General features: G+C 43.3%; 1 pseudogene; it reads right to left on the bottom strand.

Annotated features, from left to right (window-relative positions):
* Positions 1–6871: 6871 nt before the first annotated feature.
* Positions 6872–16402, bottom strand: LOC127687909 (40S ribosomal protein S2-like; annotated as a pseudogene).
* Positions 16403–18090: the final 1688 nt, after the last annotated feature.

Genomic DNA, 18090 nt, shown 5'->3' with positions numbered 1-18090 from the left:
TCCTTCCTCCCTCCCTCTCTCTTTCTCTCTCTCTCTCTCTCTTTCTTTCTTTCTTTCTTTCTTTCTTTCTTTCTTTCTTTCTTTCTTTCTTTCTTTCCTTCTTCCTTCCTTCCTTCCTTCCTTCCTTCCTTCTTTCTTTCTTAGACAGGGTTTCTTTGTGAAGCTCTGGCTTTGTAGCTCTATAGACTAGGCTGGCTTTGAATTTAGAGATCCTCCTGCCTCTGCCTCCTGAGTGCTGGGAATGAAGGCAGGCCCACCATTTAGTAGTTACTTTGTAAACGTTACTTTTTTATATATCATCTTTAAGGTCTGTGTTACCAGGGAAATTAGGGCTCTCCTTTGTGGGCTCTTAGTCTCTTTCATAAAATAACTTAGAATTGCACTCTGAAGGAAGCTCAAGGACAATTTTATTAGAGTAGACAAAAGCATCAGGGCAGGCCCACTGGGAATTTCAGCAGTTGCTGTGAGGTGAAAGGCAGAGACAGAGAAAATCGTGCCCTTTTGAGTCAGGGCCAAAAAAAACAGGCAGGTCTGTTCGTGGGAGCTGTCAATAAACAGCTGTAAAGAAAGTGTAGTGGGGGTGGGGTGGGGGTGGAGGTGGGGGTGAAGGCGTCTTCAGAGAAAGAATGAAATAGCCCAGAGTATCAAAGCAAGCATACTTAGGCGTTTGGACAGTATCTTAGGGCTTATTGCTGTGAACAGGCACTGTGAGCAAGGAAACTAACTCTTTTTTGTTTTGTTTTGTTTTGTTTTTCGAGACTGGGTTTCTCTCTGTAGCCCTGGATGTCCTGGAACTCACTCTGTAGTCCAGGATGTCCTCGAACTCAGAAATATACCTGCCTCTGCCTCCCAAGTGCAGGGATTAAAGGCGTGTGCCACCACTGCCTGGCAGACCAAGGCAACTCTTATAAAGGACAACATTTAATTGGGGCTGGCTTACAGGTTCAGAGGTTCAGTCCATTATCATCAAGGTGGGAGCATGGCAGCATCCAGACAGATATGGGACTGGAGGAGCTGAGAGTTCTACATCTTCATCCAAAGGCAGACAGGAGAAGACTGGCTTCCAGGCAGCTAGGAAGAGGGTCTTCAATCTCACCCTCACAGTGACATTTCCTCCAGCAAGGCCACACCCTAATAGTGCCACTCCTTGGACCAAGCATTTTCAAACCACCAGAGACAGAATTAAAAGAAGAGATAGAAAGGGAAAAAAGTTAAGATTTTTGAGTCAGAAAAGTAAGCAGGCCTGGCAGAGCTGCACCATAAACATGCTAAGGAGTTGCATTGTGGGAGGGACGTGTGGGGAGGATAGGCATGTCACCTCAGTACAGGGATATTTTTATTCCGTTTTCCTGCAATGTCTTCAGTTTTCTTGAGGAGTGATCTCCTGGCTAGGTGATTGACAGCCCGGGGTGGATTAACACTTATGGGCAGAGACAATAGCACGAAATGGTCCAGCCTACAGAGCAAAGTGAAAGCCACATTGCCCTGGGCCAGAGCTAGAGCTCAGGTTTCATTCTTTTGGCCAGGAGGAAGAATATTTCCCTTATTGGGCTCAGCAAAGTCTCCATCTTTTCTTTCCAGATTTATACCCCACAGAGAAGGTGTGTGATGTTGCCATTTCCGGGAAACAGCAGGTGGGGGCTGAAGTCAGCCATGAGGGAGGGCCCATCTCAACAGTCTCCCGGGCACTGATTGCTCTTAGTCCCTGTCTAGCTATCGAGCACTCAGAACAGTGGCTCCCAACCTTCCTAATGCTGTGACCCTTTAATACAGTTCCTCATGTGGAAACCCTCGACCATGACATTTCTTTCATTGCTACTTCCTGTGATTTTGCTACCGTTATGAATTGTAGTGTAAAGATCTGATATGCAGGTATCTGATATGGGATCCTTGAGAAAGGGTCATTTGACCCTCCAGGGTGGTGACCCACAAGTTGAGAACTACTGGTCTAGCGCCTTTATTCAACTTTTCCCAACCTTTTTTGTTTATTTGAGACATGATCTTGTCAGGTAGCCCAACCTGGCCTCAAGTTCTCTGTGGAGTTCAGGCTGGCCTCAGACCTGTGGTAGTCTTTGTGTCTTTTGTGTCAGGAATTTAAACATGCACCACCGTGCCTGACTGATTACCGAGTCTCTAGATCCATAAGAATGTTTTATTTTTTATTTTACTATCTAATAATTTTCTTTAGCAGTTTGGTAGTTTTTAGTGTGGAAGCTTGGATATTTCTATCTCTATATATCTATATATGATTTTTCATTCTTTCTTTCTTTTTGAAATAGGGTCTCATCTATCCCAGAGTTGCCACTTAGGTTTGAATAATTTTTATCAATCAATCTTCACTTAATCTTCTCTGAATTCAGATGCTGGGCCTGTTGTGATCACAAGAAGAGAAAGTGGAGTAAGAAAATGTTCTATGGGCGTGTGGGGGAAAGGGGGTGCTTCAGTGGGCCCGTGCCAAGGCATCCCTTCCCCCCTGAGGGACCAGACACACACAACAGTATAATATAGAATAGAGTTTATTTAGGGCATGGGAGGGGGTGAGTAAACGGGGTAGTAGAGGCAGAGAAAGGCAGAGAGAAGGAAAGAGTAGAGAAGTAGAGGCTGGCCATGACCATGTGGAGAGAGGGGGAAGGGGATGGGGAGAGAGGAGAGCCCAAGAGGGCAAGAGGAGAGGAGAGAGAGAGAGAGAGAGAGAGAGAGAGAGAGAGAGAGAGAGAGAGGAGGGGCAAGAATCTCCTTTTGTAGTGGTCCAGGCCTACCTGGCTGTTGCCAGGTAACTGTGGAGAGGGCATACCTGGCTGTTGCCAGGTGACTGTGGGGTGGAGCTTAGGCAGAATTCTAACAGGGCCTGTCCGGTGAGGTCAGTGAGGAGAGTTCTTGCCTAACTAGCATGTTTTATACCCTATGTTCAGTTTCTAGCCAGGATTGCAAAATGTACCTTTGGTTTCATTGAAAGTTACTTTGGTCTTAGATCTGACACTTTTAATATTTATGTGATGGTTGTGTCTCTGATTATACCGTACACTTTATATTATTATGCTTTTCAAAGGGTTTTTTACTTCTTGATCCACAGTTGCTCTTGGAGCTGTTACAACCTGTCTGTCAAACATAAGGCCTAACAGCCTGTAGTCCAAAGCTGACTTAGAGAATTATTTTAATTTGAGGAGTGTTGCCCAGGTAAATAAGAGCTGTTTGGAATCATTACAGATGAAATATTTAATGGATGACTTATTTCATAGTTAACTATAGTACACCAATAATTCAGGGCTACCAAAACTGACCTGTTTGTAGTATTTTAAAGGGAATACTGCAGACAGATATAAGGATGTGTATTACCAGAGTCTAGGGGATTTCATAGGAGTGATTAATGACTAAATCGTAAAAATAGTCAGACGTGTTCTTGGTTCCAGTAATTCATCCTAAAATTTTTTGGTTGAAATTTTATGCTTTTCTTTAAACGTTAATTTTAAAAATTATTTATTTATTTTTATTTTATGTATTAGTATTCTGCTTGCTCATATGTGTGTGTGAGAGAGTATCTGTCTGTTGTGGGTAGCCCTGGGCTTGTATTTTGATGCTAATTCCACTCCTCAGAGGGGCTGCAGATGAGGAGTTCCCTTGTGAACCTTCTCCCCACCTTAACTTTTCACATAAAGGCTTGAGCCAATGATTGGGCAGGAGGAAGTGGGAGGAGCCTGGAGAAACCGCAAGTTATACGGGATAATAACGATGGAAATAGAGTAGTGTAGTGGGACATCTGCCCAATCTAGGCTTGTAGCTCGTTTTGTTAACTGGTTGAGTTGAGCTTTCTTTTACCCAGGAATTGGGTTGGAAACAAAGTAGCAACATCTGTCAGAGTTACAGACAGTTGTGACCTGCCATGTGGGTTCTGGGAATTGAACCCAGGTCCTGTGGAAGAGTAGTCAGTGCTTTTAACCACTGAGCCATCTCTCCAGCACCTATTTTCAGGGTTTTTATTCTGAGCAGAAAATTTTCAAGAACAACCTTTTCTCATGAATGTTTAAAACCATACCCCTCACAGAGAGAAGTCACTCCTGCATTTCTTACTTTCTAGAGTAGTGGTTCTCAACCTTCCTAATGCTGCGACCCTTTAATACAGTACCTCATGTTGTGGTGACCCCAAATCATAAAATTATTTTCGTAGCTACTTTGTAACTGTAATTTTGCTACTGTTGTGAATTGTAATGTAAATATCTTTTTCAGGTGGTCTTAGGTAACTCCTGTGAAAGGGTCTAAGGGGTTGCGACTCACAGATTGAGAAACCACCGTTCTAGTGGGTTTGGACATTTAATTGTGAACACTGTACTTTGTAAGGACCAGGAAATACAAAAGTATAACATTAAGACTAAGAGAGAGCTTGGTAAAATTGAAAATATTTCTCTCTTTCTTTCCTTTCCTTTCCCTCCCTCCCTCCCTCCCTCCCTCCCTCCCTCCCTTCTTTCTTTCTTTCTTTCTTTCTTTCTTTCTTTCTTTCTTTCTTTCTTTCTTTCTTTCTTTCTTTCTTTCTTTCTTTCTTTCTTTTGCTTTGTGTGCCTTCCCACAAATGTACCAGTGTCACCCCTTTAGGACCTTTGGAAACAGCAAGGGTAACTGTTGACCACTAATGTATAACCCTACAAGTGAGTTCTGTCCTAAAATGATAGTTCACATTGGGTAAGAGTTAAAATTGTTTTTTGAAGAGTAAAACCTGGTCTACAGGAAGAACATTCTTTCTCTGGAATCTCATGACTAGGTATTTAGAGGAAAGGATTTAGGAGGCTAAAAATAGGGCTTGCTGCCAGAGACGGGGATTTCGCTCCCGAGACACAAATCTCTGTAGGAACAGCACTGTGGCACCTGAGAAAAAGTGCTTAGGTCTCATTTTATCTCTGTATCCATGTTTTGAAATAGAAAAGTAACCCAAAAATGTTCATATAAAATAAAATTGAACCAATAGAAAAAATTTTTACTATTACTTTACTTCTAAGCAAACAACTATTAGCATTTTGGTAGGATTCTGTTTTTCCTATGCGTATACCATAGTTTTGATATTATGTACATGTAAATGTATATTTGTGTGCATATACACATCTATTGATATCCATATAAAGCATGCTACGTATAATGTAACAAAACTATAGATGCTTACCATGATACAGATTTTCTCTATCCTCCCAATTGTCGTTTTGTGGTGGTTACATAATATTTTGTTGTGATATTCAATAATTTTTCAATGAAATTTTGTTTTTATTCAGGATTCAGCATCTTTGGCTTGTCTCTGAGGTTTTCTGTTGAGGTCTCTTGAAACTTGACTTGTTCTTTGTACCCGAGACTGTCCTAAGGATGCTCTTCAGTGATTCCCTGAGAAGCATTTATCATTTCTAAATATGTTAACTTAAGACTCGATGCTGATAATCATGAGGTTGTCTGTCATATGAATTCATTCTTTTTTCCTATTTTTCTTTTGAGACGGGGTCTTACTGTGTAGCCTTGAGTCTTTACATTTTCCCAGTAGCACATTTTTGAAAAGCTCGTCAGTCCTATTTCTTTTTCCTCCCCCGCTCTTTCTCAAATATTGCTCCAGAATTCCCTGTCTGGAACTTTCCCTCCATGGGTGTCACTTTCACTTTGGCTGTCTTGTTCTGCCCTGCCCAATGTTCTTTCCGTGTATCTGCTTTGTTTGTCAAGCATGTGGACTTTAGTTCAGCTCTTTACTCTCTGACTCTTCTAACCCTGTCTGCATCCTCCCTGATGGTACTGGATGTATAGATCTGCATCCTCCCTGATGGTACTGGATGTATAGATCTGCATCCTCCCTGATGGTACTGGATGTATAGATCTGCATCCTCCCTGATGGTACTGGGTGTATAGATCTGCATCCTCCTTGATGGTACTGGATGTATAGATCTGCATCCTCCTTGATGGTACTGTATGTATAGATCTGCATCCTCTCTGATGGTACTAGATGTATAGATCTGCATCCTCCTTGATGGTACTGGATGTATAGATTTCAGCTTGTGCCAGGGCTCTAGTTCACCATTATGGTGACAGGGGAAGGTCATTAAATTTCTTTTTTCTATTATAAACAACACAAGGACAAACTGCTCTATCCTTACCCCTCTCTTTCTCTGTCTCTTGCTTTCTCTTTTGCTGCCTATGTCTATCTTGGATGTTTTTTTTAAAGCTTGAATTCCAGTATTGGGATTATTGAGTTAAAAGAGTGACTATTTTCTTTTTTTCTTTTTTCTTTTTGGTTTTTTGAGACAGGGTTTCTCTGTGTAGCCCTGGCTGTCCTGGAACTCTGTAGACCAGGTTGGCCTTGAATTCAGAAATCCTCCTGCCTCTGCCTCCCAAGTGCTGGGATTAAAGGCGTGTACTACCACTGCCCAGCTAAGAGTGATTATTTTCAAAGCTAATATTCACTAGCTATTTCTGAGACATTTCTTGCTTAATTTCCAACCGGCTGTGTACATAATTGCATAATGAATAAGGAAATAGAGTCACAGGGGTATGCACAGCGATACAACATATCGCATCTGCAAGCATTGGCCAGTGTCATTTAAAAGGCTTTACTAATGTGCTTATCAGTGATTTGGGGCAGGGTATTGTAACAGCAAAGGCTGATTGAAATATTTTTCTTTGGGGCTGGAGAGATGGCATAGTGGTTATGAGCGCTCACTGGCTGCCCTTCCCAGAGGGCCTGGGTTCAATTCCTAGCACCCACATTGCAGCTCGCAATCATCTGTAACTCCAGTTCTAGAATCTTCACAGAGACATGCACCTAGTCCAAAGACATTAATTCATATAAAAATAAATAAATCTTATCTTAAAAAATAATTAACAGACTTAAATTTTTCTTGTATAAAAACCCTTATGTGGTAGCCACAGCTGGAGCCTGGGTCCTTGAACAGAGACTCTGGTGTGTGTTTTCACAAGATGATCAGTGAATTCCTGATAGGGAAACTTGGTGAACACAGTCTCTTTCCAGAGGTCGGGGGTCAAGTTGGAGATGGCATCAAAGGTGGCCTTGGCAAAGTGGCCCAGGATGGCAGTGCAGCCTCTGGCTGATGTGCAGCAGTCGTCTATACTGGCCATCATCAAGAGCTTCTTGGGCACAGGAGCAGAGGCAATGCCAGTGCCTCTGGGGGCAGGGATGAGACGCACCAGCACAGAGCCACAGTGGCCTGTCATCTCGCATGGAACCGTGTGGGGCTTGCCAATCTCGTTCCCCCAGTGGCCTCTCTGCACAGAGACGATGGAGAGCTTGGCCAAGAAGATGGCTCCTCAGACAGCAGTGGCAACTTCCTTGGAGCACTTAACACCAAGACCAGCGTCACCATTGTTGTCCCCAATAGTGACGAAGGTGTTGAACCTGGTCCTCTGGCCAGCCTGAGTCTGCTTCTGCACTGGCATGATTTTCAGTACCTCATTCTTTAGGGATGCACCTAGGAAAAAGTCAATGATCTCAGACTCCGTAATGGGCAGAGAGAACAGGTCGAGCTCCTCCAAGACTTGATCTTCGTGTCCATAACCAGGCGGCCCAGCTTGGTGACGGGGATCCACTCCTTGTCTTCAGCTTAACCTCCACGAGCCCCGCGGCCTCGACCATGGCCACGGCCTTGACCAAGACCCTGGCCTCTAAAATCGCCGCCGAATCCTCCGAATCCTCCAGGAAGCCACCAGGTCCTCCAGGCCCTCCGGCTGCTGCACCGGTGTCAACCACTATTTGGTGTTTTCCTGAAAAAGGAGGAAGAGGAGAAGGCAGAGGAGGAAGAAGACGAGGAGGAGGAGAAGGAGGAGGAGGAGGAGGAAGAGGGGGAGGAGGAGAAGCTAAATAAATCTTTAAAAAAGTTTTTCTTTTAAAAATGTTGAAGCATTAATTGCACAATGCTTCTCACACTTAAAAGCACAGTGCCAGGTTTAGGGCAGAGGATCTAAGCAGGAGGCTCCTTGTTGGACTTCTGTTAAACACTTCCTGCAGTGTGTTGAACAGTGGATTCTGAAGGAAGGTGCAGGCTCCAGGAGGGGAAGAGGAAGTCCCCCATGTGTGTCACTCCTATAGAGTGTGGAGCATGCCGGGTAGAAGGGAGGGACTCGGGAGACTGGGGAGAGTGAAAGGCAGTGTGAAGGCTGTTTTCACAAGTGAGGATCCGTTTCCTCTGGGAGTGAGAGAAACCTCCCACATGATGACAGCTTAAGCTGAACGTTTGCTTTTTATGCTAAAAGAGGTGTAGAGAAAGCAGTCTGGGTCGCTGGGGACACACACCTAGTTCACTTTTGTCTCTTTGTTTCCTTATCCTTGCATACGACCTTTACCTCAAGAGTCTCACTGCCTGAGCTCCAGGCCGGTCGGCTGGGTCAGTATTTCCATGGAAATATAAAAGTGATAGGCATACTGCCTTGCTTTTCTTCTTAGAAATTAAATCTATTAGCCGGGTAGGGGTGGTGCACACCTTTAATACCAGCTCTTAGGAGGCAGAGGTAGGTGGATCTCTGAGTTTGAAGGCAGCCTGGGCTACAAAATGAGTTCCAGGACAGTCAGGGCTGTTGCACAGAGAAGCCCTATCTTCAAAAAACCAAAGAGAAAAAAAAAAATCTATTTATCTAATGTGTGTGTGTGTGTGTGTGTGTGACACGCACACCACTAAACGTGTGAGGCTAGAGGACAACTTTGTGGAGTCAGTTTTCTCTTTCCTCTATGTGGCTCCCAGGAATTGAATTGTGTGCCCACCAAGTCCTTGGCTTGGTGGCAATCCCCTTTACCCACCGAGCCATCTCACTGGCCCCAGGGTCCTTCTCTTTAAAAGTACTTCTTGGAGATTGCACATAATCCTTCTCCTTAGGTCACACTGGTCAGAATTTAGTTACACTGTCACACATCTCGAGGCCTGAAGGGCAAGAGAAGTAGATTTTGTTATGAGTCACCAAGTCACCACGTGACGGGGGAATAGTGGGAGTTCCATTACTCTGGAAGGAGGAAGAACAGACCATGGGGACATTCAGCAGATCTCTTGGCAATGAGTTTGGATCTTCTTAGGAGGTAAAATTTTACAAACATCAACATTAAAATAAACACGGAAAGCTAGATACAGACCTTTTTTTTTTTAACAAGGTAGTGGCAGACCACTTAATACTATATTTTCGTTTCCTGGATAATAGAGATTAGGTGGAATATTCCAGAAAATCTGAACAGACTACAGAAAGGCAAGTTGAAACAGAATAAGCTATAAGATGTGAACAACAAAACCAGCCAAGCACCTAACACCCTTTATTTTATGTATTTACTTGTGCAGGTGAGCACGTGTCACACGACTCACGTACACGTAAGAGGGCAGCGGGGTGGGGGGTGGGGGACTTGATGATCCTTTTCTACTTTGTGGTCCTACAGATTGAACTCAGGAAGTAAAGTCTGGTCATGTGTCTTTGCCCACTGACTTTAGGACATTCCTAAAGCTGGGTATTACTGAAGCCAGAAGATTAATAAGAAGTGTGGGTTAGGTGAGAGAGACGGGTGAGTGTGTCATCTGTGAATGGGCAGAACATGACAGTGGAGAGTGCTGAGCAGTGGGAGGCTTGCCCAGAGACAACACATGGTTTATATTAGGCGGAGGTAAAAATTTCAAAAATATACCATGATATTATAAATAAAATTCTACGAGCTTTTGATCATTGAGAAAGGGTCATGGTAATACTTTCAAAATCAATCTATTTTCTCTAAAGGGTACCTTTTCTTCCTTTAAACAAATCTCTGAAGCCACACTGCTTGGATTCCCCAGTCCAGCCCCTCTGAGGTCCTTCTGTGTTTAATTAGTGGTTCTCTAAGGCCTCAATTTTTTACATAAGGCTCTTCTGTTCTCTTGCAGGGCACAGAGCACTCAAGGAACTCCTGTGGCCTCTTGAGGTTTTCCCCAGCATCGGGGAACTGTAGAGCCCTGTTCATCAAAAAGAAAGGGGTCAAAAATTGGCCCATATATTTTGAGAATGAGATTTTTTTTCTCTTTTGACTTGCTTCTTTGAAAATTACACATATAGCATATATTTAAAGGATTGGAAAATAAAGGCTAACAAACACTTCTCATGTTGGTCCTTTCAAGCCTTTCATGCCTGTTTGGAAATGTAGGCAAATGAGTCTTGGTTTAAAAAAAAATAACATTATGTAATTAACATTTATGGTTTGTTTTTTAAATGTAATCTTGTGAACTTTAGGTCAAGAAATATAACTGATAGTCATTTCAAAAGTGAAGGCTAAGTTCTTGGTGGTAAGAAAGCGTATGCAGAGGTTCTTTCTACCTAGCTGAGCTCAAAGGCAGCAGAAGGCTTGAAAGAGCCATGGAGGAGTTAGCTGCACAGCTGCCCCAGGCCTGAGAGGGTAAATCTAATACCTGGACAACTGGTTGCCGCCTAAGGAGGTTGTCTGGAGACTTGGCTGTCAGCGACAATAGAGGAGATTGCTGTCACCGAGAGAGATCCAGGGGCTCCCTGGGAAGCCCAGGTGAGGGCCTCTTCGGAGGCAGATGGCCCTGGAGAAGTCGCGTCAGGCCAGCTGGTGCTCTGTAAACAGTCACATCTGCTGGACGATTGCCTTTTCTCCGAGGAGCTCTGTCAAACTGGGTGTAGTTTTAAATTTTAGCTGCTACCTCATTCTGGTTACCACCGCCCTTCCCTCCCCAGCACGCTTCACATTCTGCTACCAATATCTGATGGGTACTGAAAGCAGTTACTTCATGAGCTAGGTATGTGCAGTGCTTAAGGCTCCCCACTCAGGAGCCTTCAGAAATAAAATTGAGATTAGGTAACAGCTAGGGCAGGATAATCAAGGACATTTTTTCACAGTGACATAATGACTTTTCTCAGTTATTTCCCATTGTTTGAAGGGGATCATTATCTCTCTGTGAAACCACATCTGGCATCTAGGCTGAAATGAGTTTCTAAAATACTGGTCCTTTACCTCTGAATGGTAAGAGCCCACCTACCTCCTTCTAATGGGCTTTACACCATCAGGGCACAGAATGGATGCTGGGTGCTTGCAGGTTGCCCTGATGGCGTGCATTAAGGGCACATATCTTACGATGTGAGAGATACATCAATATAGATTTTGCTCTGCAAGAACAAACTTGTTCTTTCTTGAGGATAAATGGCCTCAGGGATTGCTGTCTTTTAAGTGTTATAAATTTTTATGACATTATAAAAGAAACTGGGCGACAGCAAAGCACTTAGTATTGTATTTCCGTTTTCTGAATGCTGGATTAGGTGGGCTGTTCCAGCAGGGTGAGCAGACTATAGAGAGGCAGGCTGAGGCACAATAGTAAGGTGTAAGCTCTGTGCAACTAAAGTAGCCAAGAACGGCAAGTTAATTTCCCTCTGATATGATCAAGTAATAACATAAAAGGTGAATGTTTTAGAAAGTGTTAATGATTGATGTAATTAAATAAAAAGGAAGTCATATTCTTGGGGGATGCTGAAATGTGAATTTGGCAAAAAAAAAAAAAAAAAGGATGGTCAGGATAGTGAAGATTATAGCCAGATAGTGTGAGAATTCCTTCACTGGGAGGAGGTAAGCAACCGTCTCCCCATAAGGCCCCAACAACAAGCCAAAAAACTATTGCAACAAAGCCTAGTTTGGGAAACTCCTGAGCTTAGAGGGCTCACTTCCAGAGCTTGGGTGAGTGGTTACTTACGGGATGATGGGTGACCCCCAAGGGTGTGCATCACCAGAAAGTTATGCCCAAGTATGGACGGCTCCTTACACAAGACTGCCTAACCTTCAGAGAGAAGTCACTGATACTCCCCGTGCCCTCCCCATCTCCTGACACAGCCCCTCTAGGCTCCTAGACTAGGGCTAACCTTCCCAGCCACTCCTAACCCTCATCACCTATTCACTGCCGCTGACTTAGTGGTGTGCAGGGTCCACACTCTCACCATAGGCATTTCTCACCTGGAGGATAGGTTATTTGGATTGCTAATACACCACAGATCCCAAAGTCTGTCTTAATAATTTACCCAAACCTAAAATAGAAAAATAAAGCTAAATCACCAAATACAGCAGTTGGGATTCTTATAATATCTGGTGTGAAGTTTCTATCAGGAAAGAATACGGTTGGAGAGTCATGGGAGAGAAGGCAGTTACCGGGCAACACATACTGACATCCATTTGGATGCAAACAGTCCATTAGTGTCAGGATGTGTGCCGAACACAAATTTTGTGTGCACTTATTCAGTACAGGCAATGTTTATTTTTATTCAGAGGACTTATTTTTCGTGACAGTTTCATTTTATCAGACGCGTCCAGCTGCCCACGGTTGCAACAACCATGGAGAGGGACTTCCAAGTGACAGGTTCATACCCCTGGGAAGGACTAGAAAAGCAGCAGGCTCCCTGGGCACTAAGTATTCATCACAATATTTCTGTGTTTTCATTATATTTTGGGGTGAAGGCATAGCTTATTTTCTTGGGAAACATCTGAATTCTTTTTTTCTTCTGATTAAAAACTAGGTAAGGGATTGGCTCATTTGGCTTTTTTTCTTGCACCAAAAAGTTTTCCTTTAACACATTTAAGACGGACCACGGTTAGAAATCATCTTAAGGAAGCTGGTCTTATGACGTATGCATGCAATCCCAGGATTTGGCGGATGGAGTTCAACTAGGAGTTCAAGGCCAAGCTTCAGTTTCTTAGCAAGTTTGAGGCTAGCCTGGGCTACATGGAACCCGGTCTCGTTATAAAAACATAAAGCTGGCTTTCAGGACTCCATGGCAACGGCTCCCTCCTCTCCTCCCCCGCCCCCCACACCATGAGCTGCACGGCTCTTAGCACTTGAATCACAGGCAGCAAACAAGGCAAACATTAAGCTTGATGCAATTAGGAAAGATTCATTCCTTCTTGTGCAGTCAGGGGATGATGTACAGTATTTTTTATTTGAATAATCACACGATTGAAAACCAAACAAGTGGGGCTCTTAGTCTCACATCTGTCAAGTGGTGTCAAGTGGCTCCGAAAATGCCTTGGAGGCACAGACAGCACCTTATTCAATCAGCTTCTGACTAACATGGTCCCACACTCATGCATCCATCCCTTCAGCAACAAACAGGAGCTGATGAACAGAAGGGAGGAGGTCATAGAGTCAGAAGCCTGAAAAAAGTCCCAAGGGTTTCAGAAGAAGCCCCTGCAGACACGAGGTGCTGGGGGTGCGTGGGTAGCATCTACGGCTGAACTACATCCCACTGAAACTCCATTTTAGGAGACAGTGAGGGATCGGAGATTCTGGCCATTCACTCAACACCTCCGGGACATCCTGTCCTTACTGTCCTCCGGTGCTCACAGTTTCAGAGGTGCTAGAATATATAGATGGAAAGTTAACGTGAAAGGGGATCCTCGTTAGACAGTTTCAAAAATGTTTTAGATTATCCCCAGTGTTTACTATCATTGAGGCTATTATTAGATTATTCCTGGGCACTCTCCTGTCCCCTAGCTGGTGAGCCATTAGGATAATCGATTTTTTTTTTTAATTATAAGATCCTATGACCCAGCATGATGTTGTTTTAACTAACAGCTCAAGGCAGGGGCTGAGGGTTAGGCTACAATATTTATCCAGCCCTGTTACCTGGAATCTGAGAGCCTCTTAGGTGTTCTCCTTCCTTCTTGTCTGTCTTGGACTGCCTAGGGTCTTGTTTTTGTAAATAAGGTCCTATGTGACTCTGAGTCTCATCAGAGTTAAAATTTTCCACATTCAGTGAGAGGGAGGCACTAGGGTTCTCTTACACAAGGCAGGGGCTTGCTCCAGGACACATATTATGGATGACATTTATTGATTAAAAGTAGAACTCACTTAGAGATGATTAATTTTCTTTGTAATTTTTTTAAACAAGTAGAAATACATATTTTGCCTTTCTTTTATCTGTGAAAATGGAACAGGTGTGATCAGCCACTGAAGTGGTAATATGCTTCCTTCAGATTGTCTGGTAACACACTGCCCAAGTCTTACTCCTGAGCCACATCACGCTCCTTATCAGCCCTGGGAATGCTGGGAGCCCACAGGACACAGAGAAGCAGTGTTGGGTGGCGGGCGAAGGTGATTGGAGAAACCCTGAATCAGATGATGCACTCCTGTCCCCTCTCCTCGAGGTCTGATTTTGGATTTGCTAAAGATAGAGGTGTTGGCAGGATGAGGTCAGATGGCTCTGGGAATGTCAAGGATTTCTTCCTGAAGGCAGGGGTGGTGTCCTCAGGCCTTCTGAGGTTGGGTGAGGAGTGAGCCAGCCAGCCCAGGTTTAAAGCCGATGGGGACCTTGGCGGCTAGACTGACCCTCCTCCTGACCTTGTGGGGTGGTTCTGAGTAAGCAGGGCCTCAAGTGACTGACAGTGGGGCTCCCGATAGGAGCAGGAGAGAAACAAGTGTGCCAAGAGAGGAACTCTGAAGAGAGCTTTGCCTCCCCTAAATAGTGATAGCCGAAAGCACGAGGGAGCCTTCTGGGTTTGAATCACGACCTTTTCTGTCACATCTCTACGCATGGCAGGCTGCTGGAGAGATGTGTGTGACAGTCTCACCTTTCAGCGCTGCAGTTGCACCACTTAGGTTGAAGGAGTGAGGAGGAGAAGAGTTTCACCCTGCTTCCTAAACCCACCTCACCGGGTCAGGACCAGGTCACAGAGGTCAGCAGCCTCCTGGGAACATTAGGATGGATGATTAGGTGAAAGGTCTCTCTCCTAATCCCTCAAGAATGTGATGTCACCTGAGCCACTGTCTGATCATGCCCTGGTCTTCTAGTCACCTGGTGTTTATAGAAGGGCACCCTTGAATTTTAACTAGGTACAAAATAATTTCTTTTTCCTTTTTTGAAATGATAAATGACTTGAGAGAAACAGATACAACTGAGTCCTTTCAGGATTTAAGGAGTGGAAGTAAAACTATGATGGATGAGCTTTGAATTTGGTTAGCTCTGACTGAGATAAATTGTCACTAAAACACAAGGTTGTGCATTTTCATACTCAAGCCTGTCTCACTTTTAAGATCAGCTATTCCCCAGAGGCCCCTTGCCAGCGATAGGAAAGGAATGGATGATAATGATCAGATTAGGAGAAAGTCATTACAGTCACAGAGCCAGCCTGGTGATTTTCTGGGCTGGAATGTTTGTTTAAGTTGCTTGGCTCATCATTTCCTGCAGCGACTGCAAAATGATGGGATGTTGGCGGCTCATCGTCTGCTCCCACCACTACAAAGACTCGGATGCGTCCCTTGTCATACCAGGCAACAAACTGGAAGTGACTCCCTGCTTATGTTATTTGTGTGTGTACATGTATGTGTATATGATGTATATGTACGTGCATATATGTATATATGTGTATGTGTATATACTATGTATGCATGTGCAAATATGCGAATGTATATGTATATATGTATATATGTGTGAATATGTATATATGTGTATATATGTACATATGTGGGTTAATATGTGTATATGTGTACATATGTATATATGTCTATGTGTATATATGTACATACGTGTATGTGATTATGTGTATATATGTTATCTGTGTACATATGTGTGTATGTATATATGATGTATATGTATGTGTATATATGTATATATATGTATATGTGTATGTGACTATGTGTGTATGTGCATATATGTATATATGTGTATATATGTGTATGTATGTGTGTATATGTGTGTATATGTGTATATGTGTATATGTGTAATATGTATATATAAGTGTATATAAACATATGTATATATACATATGTGTATGTGACTATATGTATATATGTTATATGTGTATGTATATATATATATATATGTATATATTTGGAATTTATTTTTATAATATACAGAAAAAAAGCAATGGACAGACTCTGGGCAAAATTTCCCAAAGATTGTATATCTGTAATTACTTTAATCTAAGGGCTGCCTCTAAAACATTGCATAAAGGACTGGTAATTCTGTCTCACTCTGAGGATGATTGTAGTAGGCTATTAATATTGTTTAAACTACTCACTAGAATATTGCTTACTAATATTAAATATAAACTCACACTCCTCCTATCTTAGCCTCTCAAATGCTGGGATTACAGGAATGCACTGTTATACTTGGCCCAATTCTTTTTTTTTTTTTTTTTTTTTTTTGCAAAGGTCACACACCAACACACCATGCTGCCTGGTTTGCTTCTTTAGTTAATGTGCATAATTAACTCATTGCATCCATTTTCCAACCTCAGCTGGTTTTGAAGGTGAACATTTACTTATTAATTAACAGGATTAATAGGAAGCAAAATTCATCAGGGAAACTGTCTTACCAGATCTCACCATAAACTCTGTGGTTGTATCTGCCTAGAGAAAGACAATGATATTAATTTAAGCTTGGATTTTAAGGTAAGCCACCAGGTGTTTATCTTACAGTTGTAGCCCATGTTTGCAGTAGAACACACCGTATGCTGGTAAGTGACCTGGCGTTCTATGCAGCCAAGGTTTTTGCTGTGACATTTCAAGCCATATCGTAGTCATCTGTATAGTCTCTCTTTTTATCTTCATTTTCTTCTGCCTTCAGCTGCGTCTGCATGTAGGCTTGTGTGATGTCGTCAGTGCAGTCCCCAAGAGCCAGGCAGATAATGTTCATGTGTGAAGTCAGCTGGATAGAAGGCAAGTTGGAGGTTGAAAAGGATTAAGCTGAACTGGGGGGTTCACAATCAGCCTAAGGTAACTTGAGGTTGCGGTGATGCGTGACCACACAGAATAACGCAGGCTGGAGCCAGCTCCCGGGCTACAGACAACTTTCTCGGGAAGTAACTGGGGTTACTATTTTCTTATGTATTTGCTGAGCTAGTCAGTGTGTATGTTTGCATGCATGCATGTGAGAACGTATGAATGTCAAACACATACGTGTGCCCCCTCTCTCCTTTTTCTGTTAAGGAAATGATAGTATGCCTGTGCAACTTTATCTCCGCGGCTCAGCCACATCATTTGGCGACAGTCCTATGTCCTGTCGGCCCCAGCACTTGCAGCTCTCTCCTGATTATCTTTTGGTCCTGTTCCAAGGAGGCCAGAGTCCCGCCCCCACCCCACCCCCTCTATAGTGTGTCTGTATTCCTTTTTAATGAGAAAAGTCTCTCCAATTTGTTTTTTTTTTTTTTAAGATTTATTTATTGTTATATGTGAGTACACTGTAGGTGTCTTCAGACACTCCAGAAGAAGGCATCAGATCTCATTATGGATGGTTGTGAGCCACCATGTGGTTGCTGGGATTTGAACTCAGGACCTTCGGAAGAGCAGTCAGTGTTCTTAAGCTCTAAGCCATCTCTCCAGCCCCTCTCTCCACTTTGAACCTTATGTGGCTCTCTGCTCTATCTCTTCCCTTCCAACTGCACCGACTTCCTTTCCCTTTCTTTCCTTGGTCTCACTGGTATTGCTCTCACCTTTCGGTCATGATCAGCGTCCGATTCCCCTGGCACTTGTTTATGCTGTTGTAAGACTCATAAGAGACTTTAAACAGGACAAAGCCTAAGCCTGACCCTTGGGTCAACCTATTAGACTCAACTGTCGTCCCACGTTGAATACTATGTCATCCATCACTGTACTTTCTAAATGCTCTTGCCAACAGCTTTGAGCTGGAAAGATCCACTCAGTGTCTACCATCTGTTCCTAAGTCTGTCCTAACAATGTAACAAAATTCAATGAAGATTCTCCTTCAACTAATATGATTATTGGGCACGATTTTGTTGACAGAGTACACACCCAAAGCTTTTTCATTTCCTGTCAGGGCCTAACATCTTGCATTGAAAGGAACAGAGTTGTGGGAGTATGATCTTAAGGGGTGAGCATCGAACTTCTAAGATTTGGTTCCCTCCTCTGTAGAGCAACAGGCCAGTGAGTTCTGTCCCGCTTACATCATGAAGTTATTAGGATGAAGTTGCAAAACGCGTATGAAAATGTCTTAGTAAAGGATACACAGACTCTGTTCAGCACCAGGTTTGACCACTGGTTGAGAAAGAGGCTAGCGGAAGAACGCACAGACCCTGTCCTGAGCCACAGTTTATCCCAAGCTGCTCCGCTTTCCGTCACCTCTAACAACCCCCATTCAGCATTTCATTTTGACCTGGCT

This window comes from Apodemus sylvaticus, chromosome 6 (assembly GCF_947179515.1).
Source record: "Apodemus sylvaticus chromosome 6, mApoSyl1.1, whole genome shotgun sequence".
NCBI classification, from domain to species: domain Eukaryota; kingdom Metazoa; phylum Chordata; class Mammalia; order Rodentia; family Muridae; genus Apodemus; species Apodemus sylvaticus.
This window is presented reverse-complemented; position numbering and strand designations above follow the sequence as displayed.